The following is a 16,019-nucleotide window of genomic DNA, read 5'->3' on the forward strand; positions in this document are numbered from 1 at the left end:
CTCTAATTTCCACAGAAGTATAAATTCAGTGTACTTTCCTGTCTTTTCATATAATCTTCCTAAGAACCCTTGTATAATTTGACAAGAGTATCAAGTCTAAAGAAAAAAAAATCTCCCCATTCATTCCTTGTCTTACATGTAGTGCCTGCCAGTCGTTTGTTTTTCCTTTTTTTCTTTTATGGTATTCCTTTTGAATATATATTTTTTTTCAATGGCAGCAATTTACTCTGGTAAACAGGTACCCTTCACATGATCTGAAAAGTACTGATTTCTTCTCAGTCTGCCACAAATACAATTAAGCTGTTCTGTTTCCAGGGTCAGCCACCCCTGTTTTCTGAAATACGAGGTCTCTAAATTTCTAGTTTGAAACTAAGCTATTGCTATCACACTGGTAGACAGAATTTCCAAAAGTTCAAGCTCACATGGCTTACTTCAACTTAAAGACCATATACACAATGAACTTCTTCAAAACAATGTATTATTGTCTCTTGAGGTATTTGGTGTATGGGAAACATAACTTTTGTCATCAAATAAGCGTTTGTCATCACAATTCTGATTATGAATTTATGGTTATTGTGATTATGAAATTTGTAGCAAAATGTATTCTGGTTTTATATATTTTAGTTCCATTTTAATTATATTTTTCATATTGAAAAGAAAACATAAAAGTGTGGAGAAGTAAAAAATGTCAAAACATGAGTTCTCATCTCAAAACAAATTCTGTCATCATAGGTGATCTTATTTCCATAACAATAATAATTACATATATTATGCATGTAAGGTAGGGGAAATACATAGTAATTAATTTCTTAAAATGCAGTATAGGCTTCTGAAGAATCACTATTCAAATGCTATAACTTTCCTATAAAATCAAAACACATTTTGTAGTATTCAGAATAATTTTACAACTAATTTTAATACCTTCTCTCCCTAATTTTATATATATTCTATGTTTGGAAAACACATACAAATTGTAGATATCTGGAGAATAAACTGGTTCTTTTCAAGAGGGATGCGGGGAAAGCATCTACCACAATAAATTATAGAATTAACTCAGTTGAGTTAATGGTGAGGCTGGGGTGGGTTGTGTATGAATTTTTGGAAACACGTGGAGAATACTTGAACATTTCTATCTGTAAATGTTCTGACTCTTTAGTTCATTACTTTAGCAGATACTTTTGGAGCACTTACTCTATTCAAGACACTGTCGTGTTTGCAAGTACTAACTGATCTGTGCCCAAAGGCAGATACTACTGTTGTCCCATTTTACAGTTGAGAAAACTGAGGCACAAAAGATAAAGTAACTTGCTTGCCCAAAGTCATTTGTTGTAACATGTGGTGGAGCTGGTATTTGAACCCAGATAGTCTTGGTTCTAGAAACATGCTGCTGATTGCCTTGTTCTGTTTCTTCTCCATAAGAAGGAGTCACAGATTCATCCTTATTGTCTAAGTCAGATAAAATTTGCAATGCTTAGGCTTTTGATGCCCTTCTGAGACTTTAATGATTTTTTTCTCAGCAGGTATGTGAGTCTGAATATATCAAATCTGTTCTTCCTTATGTCCTTTATGTAAGTTCACAGCATTCAAAGTGGTTTATAAAAAAAGGACTTCTTACAATTACACACTGATATCGGAATTTGGGTTGTCATGTCATCAAATTGTATTGTATTAATACAAATATTAAAATACAGTAGTAAAAGCCTTAATTTATGTGTCCAGGTTAAGACCTTCCTGTAAAGCCAAAGAGATTTTAAGAGTTTTGGACGTGGGTTGGACAAACAAATGTTAGAGAATAACAGAAGATTTCCATTCACTTCTTTAGCAAAGTGAAAAGTATACAGCTCATAGTTTGGGCTCACGTCATTTTGATGTCTCATTGTTTTTGCTTTCTTGCCCTCTTGAAGCCAGACTTGACCTGTATGTGGATATTTAGGACCCAATTCTCTTCTACATGATTGATTGCTCTACTTGATATCTATGAATATGAAAAACTTGAATGTGATTTTACTTTAGCATGTGTTAATGAAAATAGTATTCTGTGTAGCTTATCTAATTTAGCTGGATAGCAGAATAGGAAGATATGGGTTGTGCCTGAATTTTCATCATTTGGGCATGTCTGTGTTACTCTGATTAAGGCCTACCTCGAGTGACACCATAGTTCCTGCTCCATAAAGGAATAAAGAGACAAACCCATTCCTTTGGTTTTACACAGTAGACGTTTCCATTTCCTATAAATGTGCTTCATAGGTAGGCAAGATATTTTTTAAAATATACATAATGTCATGCACAGTAAGAAGGGAGACATACCCGATTAGATAAAGCTTTTGAAATGTTTTATTTTTCTGTTATGGTAACAGTATGGATTGATCTCTGCTCAACTCCATGATCTGACTCTGATCAGAAATACTTTTTTTCTCTTCTTTGACCCCATTGAAGGTATGGACAATATAGTTCATGCAGCTTTCACAGTGCGAGGTTGATTTAACTGATCAGAATTTAGAGTCATCTGACTATGCCAAAATGAAATTATATAGCATGAATTTTCTGTTTCTACTCATACAATTCCCTCGTTTCTTTGATTTTCTGAGTTCAAATGTTAGAATTTTTAAAAAATCAACAATAAATAAGGGAGATAGAAGTTATTTTCTAAGTGGCTTGATTTCCAGGGAACAGGAAAAAAATGCAGTTATATTGAAAGATTTTCTGAATTGTTAATCAGGTAATAATTAAGAAGTGTTTACAAACACAGGCCAATTTAAAAATGATTTTCAGAAATATGAAGCATGGGCATGGCAAGACTTTCACTGATAATATTTTGCCTAAAGGATGATGACAACCTCACTAGGAGAATAGAGAGGAAGAAACATGGTGGCTGGAGCGAGAACACAGACAAGGCAAGCCCTGTCATCAGATGATCCATGGGGCATTTTCCCATTTGGGTAATCTGATGATTGTAGAATCAAATGTGAATTTTGAAACAATTGAAATGGGGGAATGGAAATGGGAAGTTTTGTTTTACCTGTTTAGTTACCTGCAATGGTGGCATACTGCCTGGTTCCTAAATTAGAGATGCAGGACTTTCTGGCCAAACCTTTGGAGAGCAAAGACCTCACTCCCACTCTGCAGAACTCAGGTCTCATTTTCATTTTGCCCAGCTGCGCTTCACGGATCCTATATCTTCATCCATGCTGAGAGCAAGTCCAGGCTCCTGAATCACCCTTCCTAAGTACCACCTAACAGATTCCTTGGAATGAGAACGTGGCCATCCCAGGGGCTGCAGCAGCCTCAAAAATGGAGAAGATAAAATGTGGAATGCAGACTGCACCTCATTATGACTTTGTCCTAGAATAAAGTTCTGTGGCGTAACCATGGTGTGTGGCAGTGATGGGCAAAGCCAAGAAGACAGATGCTCTTGTGTGCCTAAATAGCACACAGTGGCACTCTCCAATCTGTGGGTGCTTAAAATGTTAAGAAGGAAAATATTGTTCATCTGAGGTCATAAAGACAAGGCTGAAGAATATGTAGAATGGATGGTAGCCTCCGTGCAGGATTCACGGGCTCATTTTTCCCCTGCAATTTTACACAAGACTTAAAAATATATATTAGAGATTCTTCCCTTGATCACCCACAATGATTTTTCAGTTTTTAAAAGTGCCATTTAAACATGCAGAAACATCTCAGAAAATAATTCTATTACTTTAGCACAATTGATAGGGCTTCAGGAGTGAGTTGAGAACAAAGGCCACATGGAAATAGACTCGTAGGGAGGGCAGAGCAATACCGAGAAAAGGATCTGGAGGGAAAAGGAAGACGTTGGATACCTTCTTTTTTTCTACCTAGGGCCACTACTGATGGTGACAACCCAAATGACATCCACTTTATCACACATTTTAGAGCTTGTCATTGATAGCAACCTAAAATGTTCATGGGCTTCCATCAGTAGATGCTATTTCTTTTCTAGAGCCCAGCACACCAATGATGCTCCTGTGGCAGCACCAAACTATAGATTTGAGTAAATCCAGCAGCAAGAACCAGTATCTGTACTCTCAGATAAATGGCGTTACCCGCTTCACAGCAAAGAAATTTCCTTTCCAGTTCTTAACCATCCAATAGCTAACTCTGATATGTGAGTTCTGGTGGAAAATCAGCTACCTATGAAAAATTTCCATGATGTCTAGGGGCATTTTATGATTTTTTTTAGAAACTTAGCAGTTGCCCAAATGTTTAGGAAAGGCTTTCTCCCAGTCAAGGGTATTGTTCGTACTCTGGAATTAACTCATCCATGGTGCAGTTTCAGAATGAGCTATGTACATTTGAATTTGGGAAATCTATTGGATCCTCTCTTATTTTCAAGGACATTTTTTTTCTTTGAATAAGATGAGACTCTTTTGTATTCATTCTTCTTATTCCTGGTATGATAGTAACTGACACTCAGGAAGGCTCCACTCAGTGTTCGTTGATTGAATACATGAAAGCAAAACAAAGACTGAATAGAGCATGCACAAAGATGGAAGGCTACTAATGACTTTGTGGCCACAAATTGTAGAATTTGCAAAATAGAAAATCTGATTTTATTGGATAGTTTACCATATAGGGCACAGAATTGGATATGAATTGAAAATCAGAAAATATTAATTCCTTTAATTAAAGTGAGAGAGAAAAATTGGGAAGCTTTAGAAAATCAATAATAGAAATGAGTAATTTTAATGGTTTCTTGCAAAATAACAATCACTCTGGTCTTTCTAATGTTTTAAGTAACGTGACATTGTCCGAGTCCTTAGATATTTAGAGTGAAAAGAATCTTAAGAACCATCTTATTAAACTTCTTATTTCATGTACGTTTGGGAAGACATTCAGAAAAACTCACCCATGCGTGACTTAAAGGTCTCTAGAAAAACTATGTAAGAAGTTTTTCTTTTTATGGGAAATAGATGGTATAAAAATCATCAGAGTAGGCAAAATAAGCCAGAGTCTTTTGCCTGTGTTAAGAAATCATGAAATATTTAAAGATCTTTTATTGAGATTTTTTTTCTTCATTAATTACACTTTGTCTAATGGTTTTTTGTCAAAGCCCTGACCAGAGCTTGCAATTGTAATTGATAGGGAAAAAGGAGAGTAAAATCTTTTGATCTCTGTCTCTTGGGGTAATGCAGTATCTTTATCATTGAGATCAAAAGACCCAGAGTATCATGCTGGCCAAAGAGAGGCTGCAGTACTGATTCTGGTAGATTGGAGACAGCAGACGAGGAAGTTCCCTACTATATGTGCATGGGAATGATATGATCAAAACCAAAAAGTAAAACCGTTGAGTGCCTTTCTGCTATGCACCCGTATCCATAAATAACATGAAGATCTATAAATAATAAATCCATTAATAGATTCATAATATTATTCATAATATGAGTCCCTGGTAGATCCGTAAATAATATTGTTCAGGAGAGAGACCCCATTCCTTCACAGAGAAGCTACTGTCCAAGCATATTCCTAGGAGTCATTAGAATATATTTTTATTAAAAATTCCGAAGGGGGGCCTTGGATGGCTCATTCAGTTAGACATCTGCTTCTGGTTCAAGTCATGATCTCAGGGTCCTGGGATCGAGCCTCCCAGAGCAGGGAGTTTGCTTCTCCCTCTGCTGCTCCACCTGTTTGTGTGCTCTCTGTCTTTGTCTCTCTCTCTCTCAAATAAAATATTTTTTAAAAAGTCCTGAAGGAATACCTTTTACCCATTCTTGAATTGCTAAGGGGGACAACTAGAATCCTAGAAATAGAGAATTCCTTATTTTTTTAAATAAATGCTTCATGTATTGAAATGGTTTCTCCTTCTCTAGCACTTGACCAATTGAAGTTAATGAAGTTTATCTTTGTAATGATGCCCATTCATTTCTATGCTCCACAGTCTCCTTTTATTCCGGGTATTACCATATTTCCTAAAGAAATTCCTTTTATAAGGCATGCTTCGGTAAACTAAGTCTCAGAAGGGTTAGTGACTTCATGCCTTGCCACTCCAGGGATTACTTGCATTTTCAAGAGATCCATAAAAGAGAATAATGCTTAATCTGAGATTTCTAGTACTCTGATATGTAAACAGAGTTACTGTGGGCTGTTAGAACCGGTTGTGTACCCATTTAGTCAGGACCAAGAGAAACACACACAAACACACACTCCCTGATAATTCTGTTCTTTGACTCCCATTTACCCTCCAAAAAAGATTATCCTGGTGTCTCCTGTTTAAATTGAATACTTATGAAGCAATAAGGTAGTATTCCTGTTCATGTGAATCTAAGGCACATGTACTCAGCTTATATTTTCCCCTATTTAATTTTCAGGTATGGGTGTTTTCCAGGCTAGAGACCTAGAATGTCAGGATTACATGGCTTACTGAATACTGTCTTTCCTTTTCTCCATTTTATATAGATTTTTAGAGCTGTCCATATAATTCCTACTTAGGATTACAGTTGAGAGAGTGGAGGAGGAGACACACTCACATACACACAGTAATTGTGAAAATGTGAAGTGTGAATATGAAGATAGGCACATGATAGGCATTTAATAATTCAGCTCCTCATTTCCTTATTTTCTTCCATCTTCCTTCCTTCCTGCTTCCCCTGTGAGATATGTTTTCGGTAAAAATCTCCTCAGTTAAATTGGGCCAATGAGACTGATCATGTGAACATGGTTCAGGTGGCAGTAATTAACTTCTCATTTAAATACAACTTCATAGGAAGACATTAGACAGACTTATTAAGATTTGTCTAGATGTTCATCTGGCCCCAAACTGAGCCTGCTGTACCAATTTCCAAAAGAATTGCTCAAACTTGACACTCTTCTGTTGATGTTGATTAACTTCTAAGATCTAAGTTAATGACTCTACCTACAATTATATTGCTTGCTTATTAGGTGCTTAACATGATGGTCAGACATGACATATTTAACAAACATTATCACTGTTCTCTTCCTGAAAATCCTAATTCTATTAAAGATCACACATACACACACCCAACTGATAATGAATAGGGAAAAACAGATAACTGTATTGAGGCCAGTGAAGGACACTTCCATTAATTTTTCACACGCCTGCATATACATGATTCAGAAAATCAACAAACGATTATTTCTGTTTGTGCTCTCAAAGTCCTCAAAGAGAATTAATGCAATCCATTTCAAAGTCCAGGAGCCAGCCTTGCATATCTCCTCCCTGGATTCTCCTGAGTCTCTAATTCTTGTCAGAACTGCTATGAATCAGTTGCTTGACAGTGGGTATCATTCGCTGAGAGCAAATTAATTCAAACAGCCCTCAATCCTTGTAGGACAAAACTGTCATGTGCCTCCTGGCACACTTCTTTGTGTTATAAATTGAGGGATTTCAGCACTTACCATCCCATTTACAATTTTGTGTATGTTGATGACACATCATAGCCACAAGGAACTGTTAAAGTGCACAGGGACAGGTACGTGCACAAATCAAACCTTTGCCACAAAAAAGTAAAAACCCCATAGATTAGAAGAGTGATGACTTTTTATATTTAGCTTGTGACAGCTGTGGACAGCACTGCTGGCATCCAAGTCACAGAACTGTTTTACTCTCCACTTTGTGATTGATCCAGCTTGATACAAGGTATATTAACCAAATGTTAAAAAATAAGTGCCATCCTTTTGGGTACCATGCTGCCCATTGGAGGGCCAGTTTTCTTATGGAAAGAAGGTCACATTCATTGATGTTGTTCTTATTTAGATGTCCAGTATGGAGGATAAGTTATTTTCCATTGTATGCATAAAAGTAGTTTGACGTAATCCCCCCACCCTGGGGAAACTACAAAAATACAACAACTTATTTTAGACTGCAAGTCCTAAAATGTGACTTGATGATAACATGATAGTAAGATCTCATTGGGATGGAGTGAGCAAGGGAGGAATTTCACTGATTTCTTTTTTTTTTTTTTTAGATTATTTATTTATTTATTCATGAAGGACACAGAGGAGAGAGAGAGAGGCAGAGACACAGGCAGGGGAGAAGCAGGCTCCATGCAGGGAGCCCGATGTGGGACTTGATCCGGGGACTCCAGGATCACACCCTGGGCCAAAGGCAGGCGCTGAATCACTGAGCCACCCGGGGATTCCCCAATTTCACTGATTTCTTAAACTTATTTCTTCCAGGTTATCTGGAGAAAATAAGAAGATAGATAGATAGATAGATAGATAGATAGATAGATAGATAGAGATAGAGATATATTATCATACTCAAAATACTCAAAATATGCTAAAAATATATTATATATACTCAAAAATATATATATATATATATTTTCCTCTACATAAAATTTGATTTAAGGGCAATCTGAGCCAGGCAAATGATAGGGGGTACTATAAACAAAATACTCGTATCTTTTTGTACATAATGCATCAGGTGTGTTGGTTAAACACTGAATTTTAAAAAGAGTAGCATCAGATAGATAGCAGACGGCACCTCTTAAATAATACAAACGGTTGTGTATCTGCACAAAAACAAAGAAACTTTGCTAAAAAAATACTGAAAAATGCTATCTTATTCTGCAAAATATTGCAAATACAACACTTGGGATACTTCAAATGAAATTGAAATTTTAAAAGCCTATCTCTATGACTAATAGTTCATCTAACATGCAGTCCATTCGTACTTCGATTGCTTATCAACAAATGAGAAGGCTATAAATGCTCAGTGCATTTTGAAGGTCAGTTTTTATGGCTGCATAATTTTAAACTAGTTTAATCCTCAGTGGCTATTGTAATAAAAAAGGAATGAATTAATGGTCTCTTAACTAAAGTGAACTTTTGATACAGAAACAAAAGGAATATTAAGCATACCCTGCCTTAAGTGAAAAGATTAAGAGCTTTATTCCGTGGAATAAATTGGGCAGGACCTTTGATCTAGGACTTTTGAACTGATATCCAGGCTATGAAAAGGGTTTTAAGAGAGGCGGGGATTGACTATTGTTGGAAAGAAGTACAGAATGATGTGGTGACGATTAATAACAAGATCTTAACACTAACCCGTAGCAACCACAGGGTGTGCCTAAGTACTAAAGTGATGTTCTCAGTCTTCGCTTTGTCACCCAAAGTGTCAAGATGTTTCCTCCTTGACAGAATTAGAATCAAACCACTCATCAATCCTGCTCCGGATTCTGGAAATACCGCAAAGTTCTTGTATCTTTTTTGGGGGGTGGTGGGGAGGGGTAGTACAATGGATGGCTATCAACCAGACTTTTTTCTCATAGAAAATATAATCAAATGAGAGCATAAAACCATAACAAAATATGTTGGATAGGAATAAGGGGTATGAAGACAAATGAAGTATGGTGCAAGGATAGAGTAATCAAGCAGATGGGAAGTACTGAAGAAGGGCCTGTCTGATCTGATAAAGAACCTCAGTGAAGTGAGGAACAGGCCACGCATGTATCTGGTCCCTGAACTTGCCATTGTAAGAGAACAGCAAGACCAGAGAAGGAATATACTTGACTGTTGGAGGAAAATCAAGTGAAGATAACACAGTGGTTTAGATGAGGGTAGTAACAGCAAAATCGAAGGCAAGTGTTACATGCAGCTTCAGCTTTCTAATTCATCAATTAGCAAATATGTGCTAGGGATATACTATGTCCAGAACAGTATTGAATCTACATTCTTTCCTTTAAATTGCCTCAAATATAATCAGGCTGTGGTTTCTGGAGAAAAGTAATATCACAATTTAATGATTCCAAGGTCTAAAATGTGATCAAACTGTCCGTAAGACCTGAGCAATAATCAGAGGGTTTTATTCAGTAACCAACTATCAGATAAATCACTCTGGCATTTATCAGCTTTCTTCCATTAATCCAGCAGTGTGATTTCTAACTGCCTCAGTCATTCAGAATATAGACTCAAGCTCAGAGTAAGCAGAAATGGTCTTTGGACATTAGGGAGAAAAGAAAATTTTCTAAAAATTTGTAAATTCCAAATTCAGGTTTCTCCCCCACCACCTCCTTGGGAGAGGAAAGGAAGCACCATAGCTCCCAGTTTAGAGTCTACTGATCACTAGCTAATTAAGCTCAGTTTATCATAGTCACCTTGAATTTATTTTCAGTGTTCTAATTATCTATTCTGGTGTACCAAAATCCCCTCCACTTAATGTCTTAAAATAACAATTTTAATTTGCACATGATTTTATGGGTCAGAAATTCAGAAAGGGTCCCAATGAGCTATTCACTCCTGATTCATATGGCATCTCCTGGGGGTAGTCAGGGCTGGAAGAAAATCCACTCTCCAGATGAGGGCTAATCACTCACAGACCTGGTGTCTTGCTGCTTTTTGGGCTCTTTATCTCTCCACGTGGCATCTCATCCTCTAAGGACCCTCCACATGGCTCGGGTATCAGGTGAGATGCTGGTCTCCAGGTGATCATACTTTATCCATGGGGGCTGACTTACCTCAGAACCGGTGTTCCCAGAGGCCCGCAAAGAAACTACCAGACCTCTACTGTTCCACATCATTCCGCCCATCGATGAAATAGCAAAGCATTTGTAGTTACCTGTAACATGTCACACAGACCATGCAGAATTTAACGATGACAATATTGCAGGAGATGATATACATAATGATGTACATGAGGATGCCTTTAATTTTCATGAAAAAAGTTAATATTCACAACTTTGTTATATCAGTGAACAAGGTATCACATAGTTTAAAAATGTTTTTGAGAAAATTAAAATTATTTGATTTCTCAGTTATTGCTTCCTAAGTATGTATATGCAAATATATACATATATACATCTCTCTATATATCTAGATATATATATATATCTAGATATATATATATAGATAGATAGATAGATAGATAGATAGATAGATAACACCCTAATAAATGAAGAGGTATGGTATTTAATTCCTAAAAAGGTATTAACATTTATATTGCTAAAGGCCCAACATGACTCAAACTATTAAATCTTATAATCAAATGCATATTTCTATCTTGGGATTACTTATTTTAGTACCATTTACTCAAAAAGTAAATAGGGAGGGAACAGAACCATAAAACTTATGTATTCATACTGCTGGTATCCCCTGAAAAACAAAATTGGAAACATCAGGAAATCAATTGCCTAAAGGAAAATTTAAATTAATTATAATGTCTTAAATATTTTGTGAGGCGTAATGAACCTGAAAATGTGTGCCCTTTATTGTGGTGACTTTGGACCAACTGTTCTTCTCATTTAATAACTTCTTCTTTATTTACCCACTTGATCAGAAATCAGCAGTTACCCTTCAAAATATGTCACGTATTCAGTTACCTCCAAGTGTGAATTACCAAGAGATCTCAGAGAAATTTCCAAATGGAAAACTGCACTTATGAAAGAGTCAAAGTGATTTGTGAATGTATGCTTTCATTATCTACTCATCATCCCTGAGAATTATTCACTAACATGCTTCGTTTGTGAAGCAAGCGATAAGTATTACCAATGTGAAGATAATTATTCGGTTTTACTCTTATGGATACTAGATTCCTGTGTGACTTTTGTGCCGTGAAACATATCCCCAACCCAGGAAATATTGTTTATATGCATGCCCATGTATGCCGTGAGAGTGAAAGGAGAATGACCCAATTCCCAAGCTTAATTCCTTCATTTAAAAGAATAGATTATGCCAACCTGAAACTTCTTTAGAATCAAGGGGACACAGCTAACCTTCCAGTGTTGGATAATTAGGGTATGGTGGTGATTAACTTTTGGATTTTCAAAGAATTCTTATTGATCTAAACCATAAGTAAAGATGCAATTTTTATGAAAGCATATTAAATGTCAGAGTAGAAACATACACCTCATCTCTCATGCCCTAAAATAAAGTATATGTATACATATGCATACATGTATGTAAATATATTTGTATATATATATATATTTGTATGTTGCATGCTCACATATATTTATATTATTTATTGATATCAATAATCTGTAATAATCAATATAAATATCCATACACATATTTAATGTATATAATTTATAATATTAATTGTTATTTATTAATATAATATTTAATAGTATCAATATTATATATTATATAATATACCTATTATTTATATTAGAAATAAATATATAAATATTTTTATATATACATACATGTGTATATGTATACACACAGCATATTATATTCTATGGATACAAATACAAATGAATTAAAATTCCATAGACACATATATACACATAATATATAGGACTTATTTAGAAGAATGAATGCATGCTTTTAAGCTTGCTATTTAAAAAAAAAGGTATTTGCAGATTTCTTTCAACTTTGACAAAATCATAAGATTTGCTTTACTCTGGCTTTGAGGTTTTTTCCCATGGCACATTCAATTATTCCGTAGTGACATATCCTAAGAAAGTATTTGTATCCTCAGAGATTGAAGCTTCCATTCCCTCTGTCGATGCTGATTTTGGAAATGCTTGATACCAGTTATATGAATACCGTGTGTTTCATAATTGAATTTGCATATTTTATTAGTACCAAGGCTGGTTATTGGTTACACCAAGCTTTTTTTTTTTTAATATTTGCATAGTTCAAGGGCTATATGAAAACAGTGATGATTGTTGTACAAGGTATATGATGGAAAGGATAAAACATTGATGGATTTACTTTAAAATAGTAATTATCGGGCAGCCCGGGTGGCTCAGTGGTTTAGTCACCCCTAGAGACCCAGGATCGAGTCCCTTGTCGGGCTCCCTGCATGGAGCCTGCTTCTCCCTCTGCCTGTGTCTCTGCCTCTCTCCTTGTGTCTCTCATAAATAAATAAATAAAATCTTAAAAATAAAATAAAATAGTAATTATCAGGAACCTCTTAATTATTTATTTAAATTTTCTGAAGGTTTTACTTTGTATACATTTATTTCATTACTTAGAAGTCATATTTTGTGGATAACTCTAATCACATGAATGAGCCCAGCTGTATATAAAATATATCAAATATAATGCTAAAATTCTTACAAATTATTTCAGATGACTAAAACTGCTATTGTCACAGGAAAATGGGACGATCTTAGAGTGTATTGATTATGCAGAAATGAAATGCATCACAGGGAATCTACATATTAAATGAGGTAATATTAATGGTTAGTATTAGTATAATAGGAATGGGAACTTTTGCTGTTCATTTGGGAAAATCTCCTAGAGTGTGCTTTGCTAACTCTCAGCTAAATTTTGACTAAGTTTAGGGCACAACAGTTCATGGGATTGGAGTATGCTTTGACCCAAACATTATAAACATACCCTTGGCTTTAGTGATTGGTTAAGGGACAGGCACATGACTCAGTGTAAGCTAGGAGTCAAAACTCCTACCTGGTTTTGCTTGAAGCTGCCAGTAGGAACCAACACATATTTTCTGCTGGACTTAAATATAGGAGGGTAAATAACTAAAGCTACTGACAGATATCTTAGTACTATCTGGAACTTATGAACAAGTCAAAGTGGAGATGAACAGAGCCAAGAAACTCCCTAACTCTATAACATGAGGCCCTTACTCAAACATTGCTCAGATTCAGTCACAAGTAGAGGGGTGTGTGTGTGTGTGTGTGTGTGTGTGTGTGTGTTTGTGTGTATGATGGTCCACTTTGTCAGCTCAATGAAGCCAAAAATACCTTTCTAAAATAATATTTTTAAATACGTAAAATAAAACACATGGAGTTATACAGATAGAACTAATTGTATTGAAAACTAATTCTAACCAGGGAACCGAAGTATGTTCTGGGTTTTTTGTTTGTTTGTTTGTTTGTTTGATTCATTTTTAACATATCTCTGAGACTTTTTCAGATTCATCCTATTTGTTATTTATAAAACCTAAATTAAAGCAAGGGATTATTTTTGTCTAAATAGTTACATCAGTATCTTATTTTTAGAATGAAAAAGCATTTCAGAAATTGAGAACAAGACTAGGGTTAATGGATAAAATACAAGACACCGGTTTAGTTTGAATTTCAAATAAATAATGAAAAACATTTAGCTTAAACAGGTACCAAATATTGCATGGGATAGTCTTTTACTAAAACATTATTTGTTACTTGTCTGACCTTCAAATTTAAGTGGATAGTCTGTATTTTTATTTGCTAAACTGGCAACCCTACTAAACCAATCTAGAGCTAACAAATTTTAGAGATCAATTATCGTGATCACGTCCTAAGGAAGAACTGTGTTTACTAACATTAATTCTGCCTGACAAGTATCAACCCTTATAGACTGGTCTCAGAGCTGTCCCTGTATTAAGTTTTGTGAATTCTGGGTAGACAAATTTTTGCTTAACTACATTTAATTCTGTGCTTTAATGTTTTATTGATGATCAAATAAAGGTAGTAATAAAAGAATATTTCTTTATTTTCACAAAAGGCAATTTAAGAAACTGACTAGTCTGTTCCCAGAAAATCTGCCTAGACTTTAATGCCAAGAAGAAAATATCTCTTCCAAAATGATTTATTGAGCTTACTTTTAAAAGCAAAGTGTAAGTCACTACATTTTCTCCTTGCCCTTTCTGCAAGGGATGGTGATTTCAGTTGTAATGCTTAACAATAATTGAAATCAATTTCTCTATCTTTTGGTTTAAACATTTTAACATATCTCTGTTTTATGTATAACTGATCTATTTTATTGATATTATTTTAAGTTTGATCACTTTTTACAAAGTGATCCTATTATAAGTGAAATACCACTAATTTGAATGATTTCAGAATGTAAACTATTGTTAAGAATTTTTACAAGAAAGTTGATATATCATGCAGAAACTATAGGTCTTAAATCCCAAAATATCTCTAATTAAATTTTTTTAATGTTTGTTTTAATTTGAAGATTGAGTAAAGATTGTAAGCACCTTTGATGGCATTAAAGACTTGGAACAAGCTTTGATTAGTTATATTAGCACAAATGCAATAGTGATGCATGCAGTGGATCAGTATGTCAAATTTAAGAAAGATATAAAAATAATGAAGCACTTTTTTTGTACAATAGCACTCCAATTTTGATATACAAATAAAATTTTATCACTGAAAATGTAATAATGCTCATATATTGCTAGAAAGAAAGGGTTTTGACAACGAATTTAAAAGGTTGAAAAACAAAAACAAAAACAAAACAAAAAAAAATAAAAATAAAAGGTTGAAAAACAATTTGTGGAAAAGTAGTTTTAGTATTAATTCTGGTGTTAATTTTGAAAAACTAAAAGAAACATTAAAAAATACAGATTTGCCCAATTGTCTAAGTATTCATAAAAAGGGTACTATATACTGTATAGTGAGTGCTTCATATTGAAAAATTTTATGCGCATTGTGCCTAATTGCATTTAGAACCTCAAGGCATCTTTTGGGGGAAGGTGTGGCCGGCATTATTATTCATTACGTTAGAAAAGAGGTTGAATTTTTCTTCAAAAAATTTTTTCCGTACTTTTTTGGGGGGAATAATTTTTCATTTTCAGCAATAATCCTTGATGTCTGTAACATGCTAAATTATATTAATTCTAAGACCTTTTTATCACCAAAACATTTACAACCTAAAAATCATGGTCACTCAGGTTGTGCTTGCCATTATATGCACATATATAAACCTCAAAAGCTCCAGCATTAAAGCTTGCAGAATACGTGACCCTGTGGAAGGCCATTCTCCAGAGACAATACTGGAGCACCTTTTTAATCCCTAGGAACCAAATAGTCCAACTAATATTTGAAGGATGTGCTGAATCAGATATATTTACCAATATGCTACAAGCTGATATCAAAATATGGCTAGCCCTACATGACTGCAGATTCAGAATTCAAATGCCAACATTAGTGACTTTTTCTTCAGAAATATCACATAACTGATGGTTTTCATATCCGAAACAATTGCATTGTGTGAAAAAAAGTAGAAAATTGAAAACTCCAAATCTAAAAGTGATTTAAGAGAGTTCAGTTCTCAGGAGTCTGGGTGGCTCAGTCTGTTAAGGCTCTGACTCTTTATTTCAGCTCAGGTCATGATCAGGTCATGCTCTCAGGGTCCCAAGA

The 16,019-nt window shown here is 34.9% G+C and overlaps 1 protein-coding gene and 1 long non-coding RNA gene across 2 annotated transcripts in view; one reads left to right on the forward strand and one right to left on the reverse strand.

The window, feature by feature from the left end:
* The window catches only part of CNTNAP2 (contactin associated protein 2), a 1,976,111-nt gene that overhangs the window by 164,749 nt on the left and 1,795,343 nt on the right, over window positions 1–16,019 (forward strand). The gene's annotated exons all lie outside the window — the stretch shown is intronic.
* The window catches only part of LOC140604471 (uncharacterized), a 54,150-nt gene continuing 46,311 nt past the window's right edge, over window positions 8,181–16,019 (reverse strand). The window contains exon 3 of the long non-coding RNA XR_012007335.1: window positions 8,181–10,537. This is a non-coding gene — a long non-coding RNA (uncharacterized lncRNA). The remainder of the gene's footprint in view (window positions 10,538–16,019) is intronic.

Source organism: Canis lupus, chromosome 15, assembly GCF_048164855.1.
Source record: "Canis lupus baileyi chromosome 15, mCanLup2.hap1, whole genome shotgun sequence".
Taxonomy (NCBI): Eukaryota; Metazoa; Chordata; class Mammalia; order Carnivora; family Canidae; genus Canis; species Canis lupus.